The 11,953-nt window shown below is 37.7% G+C and overlaps 1 non-coding gene across 1 annotated transcript; it reads left to right on the forward strand.

The window, feature by feature from the left end:
* The first annotated feature begins 11,496 nt into the window (after positions 1–11,496).
* Positions 11,497–11,598, forward strand: LOC147937282 (small nucleolar RNA R71). Its single transcript, XR_015569785.1, has one exon. It is a non-coding gene; the product is annotated as a small nucleolar RNA R71 (small nucleolar RNA).
* The last annotated feature ends 355 nt before the right edge of the window (positions 11,599–11,953 follow it).

Below are 11,953 nucleotides of genomic sequence, written 5' to 3' on the forward strand. Positions count from 1 at the left end.
CAGCCCTCTCTCTCTTTAGTACAAGATCTTTACTGTGCTTATCTACAGACCTGATATTAGCCACAAAACTTTATAGAATCCATACAAAGAAGATATGCCAAAGAGATTCTCACAATTTCAAAATCATGTTTGTCTGTTTCTACAACTGTCCCACTTGCTGTCACAGACTCTCCCGAGTTTGAGATGCATGCATCGCAATCGCATGCTGCCAACTGTGATGAATTGATGGACAAGACTGCAATGGTTTACTTGGTCTATTTGAGATGAAACATTAGGTTATTTGATAAAGTTGTGCATTTTATGGCATTTAATGATTTTAGTAGGGTTATAATAATGAGACATTTAAATATGTAGTGGGCTTGATAAGTAACTAACCCAAATCTTATCAGTAAGAAAAAGAAAGGACTCAGACATATCACCATGCTACATTAGTATATTACATTCATTATTAATAATTATTACTTACATTTTTTATTTATACATTAACTCTTACTTGTGTATGAAAAATTGACATGTATTTGGCATATAAATTTAGTTAGTCATCATAATGATATCAAACACATGTATATAGCATATAATATAACTATATATAAATTAAACAAAAATGATTGAATTTGATAAGAAAATGTTCATATCATGATATCTATGAAATTTTTCAATAGAATTTTAGATTTCATTAAAATACAAACATTAGAAAGATACTTGTTCATTCAACTCTCATATTTAAACCAATCAAATAATGCCATGTCATATTAAATAAAATAGATATTAATAGATATTTTAAAAAGTCATTAACCAAAATTAAAAAATATTAATTTAAGTAAATCTAAACCTTAATTCTCCTTTATAAACTCAAACTAATATATAACTTTATTTAGTTATAAAAATATAAACCCTAGTTCTCATTTATCAACCCAAATCGACATATAATATTCTATTTTAATTATAAAATCTAAATTTTAATTTTCATTTGTCAACCCAAACCGACATATAATTCTGAATAATTATAAAATCAAAACACTAACCCTCCTTTAATTTATAAATCCAAACTAAAACCATAATTTTTATTTATAAACCTAAACTCACGTATCATTTAATTGTAAAATATAAATTTTATTTATAAACCTAAACCAGCATATAACCTTGTAAATCAAACTTAATATATATATAAAAATATATTTAAAAATAAAAAATATGAAATTTTAAATTTATTCATTTTTTAGCTGGCATAATCTGATTGGTTGAATATAAAAAAGTTGAACAAAAGGGTTCATCCTAAGGGTGAATCCAAGTATTTTTGATGAAGCAGAAGCACGAAAAGAAAAAAAAAGACTTGTTTTTTACGTTCCCGGGAAGCTAAAGAAACAAGATTCTATGTTTTCTTCACGAAAAACAGAGGAAAAACTCTGTTTTACTACACGAAAAGCAAAGGTTTGAGACTTGAAAGAATAAGCTATTTTGCAAAACTCAAATTTGTAAGATAACTCTTTATTAATTCAATTCAAGGATTTTTCTCTTTACAAGAATTAGAGGTCTTATTTATAGAGCAGCTAAATCAACCTGAAAAGGAAAACCTAAAAGAAATATAAATTTGAGACAAAAGGAAGATCAACAAAAAAATAGAAAACTAACAAAAACAAGAAGGAAAACAGAGAATTCTAGAAGCTTGTGTAATACTTAAAGATTTTCTACATCAGATCTTCCAGGGTAGAAGAAGATTTGACCCCCAATCTGGCTCATTATTGCCCCCATGATAAGGAAATAAATGTTTTATGTTGAAGACGTCCGATGTTCGAATATGATCCGGCAATCGAAGCTTATACGCATTTGCATTGATACGGTGAATGATCTCCACATGTCCTATCTTATGAGACTTCAACTTGTTGTATTCTCGCACCGAAAATCGGTCCTTTGTCAAGACCACCCACACAAGATCACATGGCTGGTAATTCACTTCACGGCGATGCTTATCGGCGGCTTGTTTATAAGAACGTACTGAAGACTCCAAATGGTTGTGTGCTTGTTGATGAAAGATCTATAAATTTTCCACAAAGTCCACTGCTTGTCCATGGAGATGTGATTTATCTGGCATCGTAGACAAATCCAAAGGACTTCGAGGCATAATCCCATAAACCACATGAAAAGGGTTGAACCCCAAGGTTTTGTTGTTGGCATGATTATGTGCAAACTCGACCAGTGGTAACTTCGATTCCCACGTCTTGATGTTATTGCTGACATGACTACGCAACATAGTACCCAAGGCTCAATTTGTGACTTCGGTTTGACCATCCGTTTGTGGATGATAAGCGGAGCTGATGTTAAGACTTGTCCAAGGATCTTTCACACCAAACGCCAAAAATAGCTCTGGAAACGAGTGTCGCGATCCGAAACAATGGAGGTAGGGAGGCCATGAAGATGGTAAATTTCATGAAAGAACAATTGTGCCACTTAGACAGTATCAGTTGTTTGTTTACATGGCAAAAAATAAGACATTTATGAGAAGTGATCAACAATCACAAAAATTGAATCGTTACCTCTTTGAGTACGAGGAAGGCCGAGTACAAAATCCATACTAATATCAATCCATGGCTGTGTAGGAATTGTTAAAGGCATGTATAAACCAGCATTAGGCGCCTTGCCTTTAGCTTGTTGACTTGCACGACACCTTTCAACAAATCGCTCAACATCCCTTCGAAGAGAAGGCTAAAAGTAACATGTCGTAACTAGTTGGAGATTTCGGTCTCGTCTAACATGTCCTTCGGAGTGGGGTTCTTCAAGGATTTTCAAACAAAGGCTGCAATCAAGAATGCATAATTGGTTCCCTTTAAACAAGAAACCATCTTGTAATATGAAATCTTTGTGAATACCACTTTTCACTTCAGCCCATATACAAGCAAAATACGGATCTGTGACGTACAACTCACCAAAAGAGGAAAAGCCAGAAACTGAATTATGCATAGTTGTGAGAAGATTGTGACGATGGCTTAAAGCGTCAGTGACTCGGTTCAGATTTCCAGATTGATGTTTATTTGTAAATGTGAATTGTTGGAGAAATGCAATCCACGCTGCATGTTGAGATGAAACCTTCGCTTGACTATCAAGGTGGCGTAGAGCATCATGATCTGTGAAGAGAACAAAATCACGGTGATAAAGATAATGCTTCCAATGTTTTATGGCTTGGATTATAGCATAGAACTCCACATCATATGTGTTGTACCGGCTTTGAGCACCCAATAATTTCTCACTAAAATAGGCTACGGATCGAGTTTGTTGACTAAGAACAGCTCCAATTCCAAGATTAGAAGCATTACAATGCAACTCAAAATTTAAGGAAAAACCAGGAAGAACGAGAACCGGTGTGGTTGTTAATTTGTGTTTAATGACTTCAAATGCTTGATCCCCCATTTCTGTCCACTCAAACTTTCCTTCACGCATGCAGTCCGTAATCAGAGCCATAATGCTGCTAAAATGTGGAGAAAAACGTCGATAAAAAGATGCAAGACCGTGGAAGCTTCTTACTTCTATAATTTTTCGTGGGATAGGCCATGACTTGATGGATTCTTGGACAAGTCAACAGATAAACAATCCTTTGAAATCATATAATCCAAGAATAAGACACAATCTGTTCCAAAATGGCATTTGTGCTTCGCAACAAAGAATTGTTTTTTCCTTAAGACACCTAAAACTTCTCAGAGATGATGCATATGATCATCCAAAGAAGAACTGAATATGAGTATATCATTAAAATATATATTACCACAAACTTCCCAATGAAAGGACGAAACACTTGATTTATTACCCTCATAAATGTACTAGGGGCGTTCGATAACCAAGACATAACAAGCCATTCAAACAGTCATTCTCGAGTCTTAAAAGCTGTTTTCCATTCATCACCGAGGCGAATCCGAATATGATGATAACCGCTTTATGAGATCGATTTTTGAGAAGATTTTGGAAGTACCAATTTGGTCAAGAAGGTCGTCTAGTCGTGAAATAGGAAAATGGTAACGTATGATTATCTTATTGAAGGCACGATTATCAACACATACACCAAGAGCCATCTGTTTTAGGAATCAACAAAGTGGGAACTGCACATGGACTATCTTGTTGTTTTTTGTTATTGTTCGTTCCCAATCAAGAATGCATAATTGGCTCCCTTTAAACAAGAAACCATCTTGTAATATGAAATCTTTGTGAATACCACTTTGCACTTCAGCCCATATACAAGCAAAATACGGTTCTGTGACGTACAACTCACCAATAGATGAAAATCCAGAAACTGAATTACGCATAGTCGTGAGAAGATTGTGACGATGGCTTAAAGCGTCAGCAACTCGGTTCAGCTTTCCAGATTGATGTTTAATTGTAAATGTGAAATGTAGGAGAAATGCAATCCACGCTGCATGTCGAGATGAAACCTTCGCTTGACTATCAAGGTAGCATAGAGCATCATGATCTGTGAAGAGAACAAAATCACAGTGACAAAGATAATGCTTCCAATGTTTTATGGCTTGGACTATAGCATAGAACTCCACATCATATGTGTTGTGCTGGCTTCGAGCACCCGATAATTTATCATTAAAATAGCTACGGATCGAGTTTGTTGACTAAGAACAACTCCAATTCCTAGATTAGAAGCATCACAATGCAACTCAAAATTCAAGGAAAAATCGGGAAGAACGAGAACCGGTGTGGTTGTTAATTTGTGTTTAATGACTTCAAACGCTTGATGCGCCATTTCTGTCCACTCAAAATTTCCTTCACGCATGCAGTCCGCAATCGGAGCCATAATGCTGCCAAAATGCGGAACAAAACGTAGATAAAAAGATGCAAGACCGTTGAAGCTTCTTACGTCTGTAATTGTTGTGGGATAGGCCATGACTTGATGGATTCTATCCTGGACACGTCAACAGATAAACCATCCTTTGAAATCATATAATCAAAGAATAAGACACAATCTGTTCCAAAATGACATTTGTGCTTTGCAGCAAAGAATCGTTCTTTCCGTAAGACACCTAAAACTACTCGTAGATGATGAATATGATCATCCAAAGAAGAACTGAAATATGAGTATATCATCAAAATATATTACCACAAACTTCCCAATGAAAGGACGAAGCGCTTGATTTATTACCCTCATAAACGTATTAGGGCCGTCCGATAACCCGAAAGGCATAACAAGCCATTCAAACAGTCCTTCTCGATTCTTAAAAGCTGTTTTCCATTCATCACCGGGGCGAATCCGAATCTGATGATAACGCTCTTGAGATCGATTTTTGAGAAGATTTTGGAAGTACCAATTTGGTCAAGAAGGTCGTCTAGTCGTGGAATAGGAAAACGGTAACGTACGGTTATCTTATTGAAGGCACGACTATCAACACACATACACCAAGAGCCATCTGTTTTAGGAATCAACAAAGTGGGACCTGCACATGGACTAAGACTCTCGCGAATATGACCTTTAGCCACTAAATCTTCAACTTGAAGTCTTAGTTCTTCATGATCTTGTGGACTCATCCGATAATGAGGTCGATTAGGGAGCGTAGCTCATGGAACCAAATCAATATTATGTTGGATATCACGTATGGTGGAAGCTCACTAGGTAGCTTGGTTGGAAAGACATCTTGAAACTCATGTAAAAGCGTGCTCAATGCAAGATTAGGAGAGTAGCTTGGTAAACAATCACTTGCAACTGAGAGTAAAGCAAAGGAAAACCCGGTCTGGTGAAACTCTTCTTCAAAGTATCACAAGAACAGATCAAAGCGAGTTTGAACAAAGACTTAGTCATTGGAGTATCCTTATGGGGCGTGGTCAAAGGCGCAGAAGGTTCCTTTGGCAACAATGTGATTGTTCGATTATCGTACATGAATCTATAAGAGTTGCGCTTCCTGTCATGAGTGGTTTCTCTATCATAATGCCATGGTCTTCCAAAAATCAAGTGACTCACGTCCATAGTCAAAACATCACAATAGATCTTATCCTTGTAAATCGAACCAATAGAGAACGAAACAAGCGCTCGATGTGTTACTCGAGATTTTGTCCCTTCTTTTATCCACATGAGTTTGTATGGATAAGGATGTGCTTCTTTTTGAAGGCCCAATTTGCGAACTGCATAGTCCGAGATTATGTTGTGGCAGGAACCAGAGTAAATAATGAACCAACACACTTTACCTTTAACCGTACAAGTCAACTGAAAAATATTTGTGCGAAGCCATGGTTCCTCCATAACTTGGGGTGCTAAACAGATGCGGCGAACCACCAAAAGAGGACCTGTATCACCGGTAAGATATGTGTTCTCAAGGGTATTTGTCTCCTCAACATCATCGTTGTAAGTACTATATGATGGATCAAATTCCTCAATTAAGAGACCTCGTCTTGATTGATTTGGACATGCAGTTTGTCTGTGACCTGGTTCTCCACAAGTGAAACAACGATATGATGGTGTACGTGTAGAACGACAAAGCGTTTGATCCTCTGTTGTAGCTGGTGCTCGATTAGAAATAGTAGAACACGAAGTATTCGCAATTAAATCTGTGTTTTCCTGTAACAGCCCTTTACCCACGTTCTGGTCTTGTAGTGAAGAATTGTGAGACCTTGTAGACGCATTCAAGTTTCTAGAAGATGAACCTAATTTCTGTTCAATTCTAAAATTCCAAAGGCAACGTTTGGTCCCCGGAAACGGCGCCAAATTGATCAGCATGTCAATTAAAACCCAATGTGTACTCCACCACGATCTAGTGGTATCGTTGTAACACTTCAGGATCGAATCCACAGAGACCAAACAATTGCACTATGAAACTATGAAGATCAAATATAGCTAAGACAAAAGAGGAAGTTTGTGAAGCAAGTAATAATTAAACAAACGGAAAGTAAATAAGTTGTTTCTAAATCAAAAAGGAAATATTGGGCACAGGGAATCTATGGGGAATATAATCTCGGACTAAGGTGGTTAGATGGGGATGCATTAGACACCGTCCTAGAACTCAAATCATGGTTGTAAAGCTAACCTACTTTCGCAGCGTTAACTATCTATGCAATGAATTCACTAAACCCTAAACCGTTGTTTGGATCTCGCAAACCAAACAAGCAATAAAAGTTCAAGTTTGATCTGTTCACAAGGTGCCTCAACTTCAACTTTTGTTGGCTAAGGTCCACCTTGCTCACCTAAGTTATTTTCCAGCAACTCAACAACACTTTTGGTGCCACGATGAATTAAACCTATGATCATAAACTAGGTAGCTAATCTGGTTTAGGCTTTAAGAACAACTATAGATGAAGAACAAAAGAGATCAACCCCAAATCTAAAACACCATCATTAGAGAATTATAAACCCCTTTGAAACCCAAAACCCAATAGATAAACTACTCAGCCATAGAGAAACAGAAACAACAAATCAAAGATGAAGAAAGCATAATTGAATTGCAAAAAAATAGAAAATAGGGTTTAGAAATCTTCTCCAAGGTGTCAAAAAGGATTAGAGATCTTCTCCCAAAGTTTACAAGTGCTCAAAGGCTGCGTAGAATAAAAGTTGACTTTCTAAAGGTCGTGCCTCGTGCTTAAATACTAAAATAAAACCCTAAAAGTCGGTTTAAAACGAAAAAAGAAAAATTGTATCGGGCTCGGGGTCGGTGGATCTGAATGTGGATCAGCCGATCCAGGATGCTTTTTCTGTGTTTGCTCCATCTGCTTGCTAGTCCGATCAGTCTTCACCAAATTGGTTCCAGATGCTTATTTTCATCCCAAAGCGCTCAGATTCCTTCCAAAGTCACCTAGAACCTGTATAAACTCATAAAAGACTAAAAAGACTCTAAAAGCACACTTTGACTCAATAAAAGACTCAAAACAAACCTAAAAACTATGGTTAAAACCTATAAAATACCGACACGTCAATTCCCCCGGACTTGAATCTTTGCTTGTCCTCAAGCAAGAACAAACAAAAACTCAAGATCAGAGAAAATGTTTGAAAGTGAAAACTCACATATTCTTGGGAACCTATTCTTTGCACACTTCATCAAATCAAATTAAGAACTACTTTTTGTACTTTGCCCATGATTAGTATCAACACTCCCTACTCCGAACTCCACAACCTTAAAGAACCTTCAGTCTCCCCATCATTGTCTCTCTACATCAGATTAGTAAAAAGGTGCGGTCTTACCATGGGAGTATCGATCATTGAACTTTTTGACTCCTTCAACCTTTAAGTTCCCAAGACTTCCTTCATATGCTCCATTTCCTCTCTCTTTTCTCACTTCCAAAAGATTGATTTCTCCCTAATTTTCTAGGGTATCATTGTTTTATTTGTATCAATCCTTTGCTCTTTTCTTGCGGACAGGTTTTCATGAGCTCCAAAGGATGTACGGGTTTACGCACAACCCTCGGTTTACTTCTTTATTACCTATATCCTCCTCTTCTTCTTCTTCTTTTCTTTTCTCTTTTTCTGTTTTTTTTTTTACTCAGTAGTGAAGGGAAGAGAGAGGGGAAGCATACTTTGCAAGGAGATGCATGTCTCGTGAGGCTTGAAGGGACGATTCTTGGCCGATATATGCGAAGCCCCAAGGAAAGAAGTTAAATCCGGTTAAGTCCTTTCAAAGCTAGAGACAACGCAAGATCAACTGAATGTCCTCTTCAGTGAGGGTCTTTTGGGGCATGTTGATTCTTCTCATGTTCGTTCCAAGCTTCATTCAAAAATCAAAAGTACTAAAGCAATCATAAGAGTGTTAATTCAAAGCAAAGACTCCTAGAAATGATCATAGTTTCCCAAAAAAAATTTTCTTTAGAATAAAAAGACTCAAAGAAAAGAAAAATCAAAAAGAAACAACAAAAGAAATCGACATTGGTAACCTGGAGACACCCCTCCCCCGGACTTACTTCACACCGTCCCGGTGTGAAAGCAAAGCCAGAAAAAGAATGAATCCCACAAAGAAAAATAAGAAAAAAAAATGAAAAAGAAAAAGTAAAGATAATAAACAAAAATCGGTGATTTCGCATCTGGTGTTGGAGTAGTGTTGGAAAGGGTGGGGAACGACTGATCGAAAACATTATTGAACTTGGAGATACCTGCAGCAAACTAACGGGATCGATCAATATGTAAGGAGGATCGATCGATCTGTAAGGAGGATCGACCGATCCAAAGCTCCTAGAACAAAAGATTTTGCATCTTCTGCGTTTGGAACTTGTTCCTGAAAACACTTAACATCGGACGTGATTTCACCGTAACAAATCCTAAAAACAAACCAAAATCCTAAGACAAATAAAAAAAATAAAGGGTAAGCCAGCACAAACCCCATGGGTTGCCTCCCATAAGCGCTTGGTTAAGGTCTATAGCTTGATCGTGGTTTTAGGTGTCAAGTGATGGGAGGATGAGAACTTGTGTCAAAACAAGCTCTCCCATTCGTCATCTTAAGCTCGAGAATCTTTTTCATCATATCATCCATTGCTTCTTGGCATTTCTCTTTAAACTCCGGAGTGAGGATGGATGTAACCTTAGAAAAAGGCCGAGACTTTCCTTTACACTTCACCTTATACTCAATGGTGTCTCTAACATATATCTGGGGTACCAAAGTTATGTGAAGATCGCGTATTACTCTCTCTATCTTTGGCTTGTCTCTCTTCTTAACCTTCTTAGACCTCTTCTCAGAAGAATGAGTTTTTCCATCCATGACTTCGTTGACCTCATTCTTTTTACCATTCTCTCCCATTAGCATGACATCCACCTTCTTCTCATCTTCTACAGTTAGACAATGTTTTGTAGCTTCATTTGTAGTGACTGTGTTGTAGAAGACTTTATCATCAATGTTAGATAAAGTGATCCTCTTATTCGGCAAGTCAACAATTGTTCCCACTGTTGCTAGGAAAGGTCTCCCAAAAATCAAAGGCATAACAGAACCCTCGCTCATTTCTACAACATGAAAATCTGTAGGAACCAAACAACTCCCAACTTGAACATCTAAATTACTAATGAAGCCTTGTGGAGTCGTGGTGACAGCATTTGAAAACTTAAGATGGACCTTATAAGCCTTCATATCGTCAATCCCCAACCTCTCTGCAACAGCTTTAGACATTACATTCACACTGGATCCAATATCATAAAGGGAATCCTCAAAATTCACTCCTAAGATGGAGCATGGAACAACAAATTTTCCTGGATCTTCTAACTTGGGTAGTCTTTTCAAAACTGGAGCATGAATGTTCTTCTTCTCTAGGGCCAAAAACGCCTTAACCTCCACCAAATCCTTTTCTTCAACCACAACATCATTGTAAACCTTCCTAAACAAAGAGATATGCTTTACTGCCTCTGTAAAGGGAATGTCAGCAGTGAACTCACTCATAACTTCTTTGTACCGATCATACTTCTTTTCATCCAGAGGTTTCTTCACATGTCTTCTTGGAAAAGGAATTTGTGGCCTATAGGGCTTTGGTTCCACAAGAAGTGATTCCTTGGTATTCATAATAGGAGTAGATGAATCAAAATTCCCTATTCTTGCAGCATGGATTGGCCGATCAACAGAAGGAGTGAAATTTTATGAGACAGGCTCTGCAACAACGACAGGATCGACTGATCTATAGGGGCGATCAGTCAATCCAACTTCTATGGGGATCAAACTCGAATTATCAGAATAAATAGGACTGGTCAATCTATGCTCAAGACTGATCGATCCTGGCTCTACGGAAGCCAAACATGAGTTGATCACAGCACAACTCAGCTCATCTTCAATCCCACCATGGAGTGTTATAGCATTGCATGACTCTTTATGCTTAGAGCTAGAAGAAATAGCAGAGGCTCTCTTATCAATGGAATCAACACGTGAACTTAACCTCTCAAATTTCCCATTCAAATCATTGTACATGCTATCAATTTTGACATTAATCTCAGCAGAACTTTTCTTATGGCCGTCCAGTAGTGCTTGCATCATCAATTCGAGTTTCTTATCTTGTGGAGCTGCAGATGGAGCATGATATCCTTGGACATTTTAGCTATTAAATCCAGCACCCTTGTTCTAAAATCCTTGCGGGAAGTTACCTTGTTGATTATGTGGAGGATACACCTGATCTTGAGAATTTTCAACGTTGGTGTTTCTGTAAGAGAGATCAGGATGATTTCTATAATTCTGATTAAACCCATGATTCTGATAGTTCCCTTTTCCTCTTACATAGTTCAGCTCCTCTGTTCCCATAAAACCTGAATTTACTCCAACTTGCTGATAAACACCCGTCTGCCCGTCGCACATGTTGATAGCTTGTTGATCTCTCTTCAAAAGAAGGTCTACCTTAGCAGTGAGATTCTTAATAACATCTGTATTCACGGAGCTAACAACACGCACAGAACGATCATACTCATGACTATGACTGTTGTTACTCGCTGCAAGGTTTTCGATCAAGAGGTTTGCTTCAGCGGCAGTGTTAGTAGAAAAATCTCCTCTGCTGGCGGTGTCGAGTGCCATCTGATACTTCTGGTCAATTCCTCCATAAAAGATGTTTATAAGATTCTCTTGTGAAAAGCCATGATGGGGACAGTCCCTCATATACTCCTTGAATCTCTCCCACGCTTCACAAAAAGAATCCATACCACCTTGTGAGAAGGTAGTAATCTTTGCTCCTTAACATAGCTGATCGTGACTTAGTGTAGAAGTGGTTTAAAAACGCTGCTCTACATTGCTCCCAAGTGGTAAGTGATCCTCGGTCCAAGAGATTTAGCCATCTCAAAGCCTTATCTCCTAAGGAGAATTGGAACAAAGTCAACATGAGGTAATCATATGGAACTCCATTAGACCTTGTCATACTAGCCAATCTCTCAAAAGCTTCAATATGGTCCAGAGGGCTCTTTGAGGCTAATTCATTAAACACACAATTCTGGACCAAATTGATTAGGCTATGCTTGATCTCATAATCTTTTCTCGCAGGAGCTGGTGGTTGGATCACAGATCGATTCAGAAACAGCCTGTTGTGAGCTTCT

The sequence above is a fragment of the Camelina sativa genome, chromosome 10 (assembly GCF_030686135.1).
Source record: "Camelina sativa cultivar CO46 ecotype springtype chromosome 10, ASM3068613v1".
Taxonomy (NCBI): domain Eukaryota; kingdom Viridiplantae; phylum Streptophyta; class Magnoliopsida; order Brassicales; family Brassicaceae; genus Camelina; species Camelina sativa.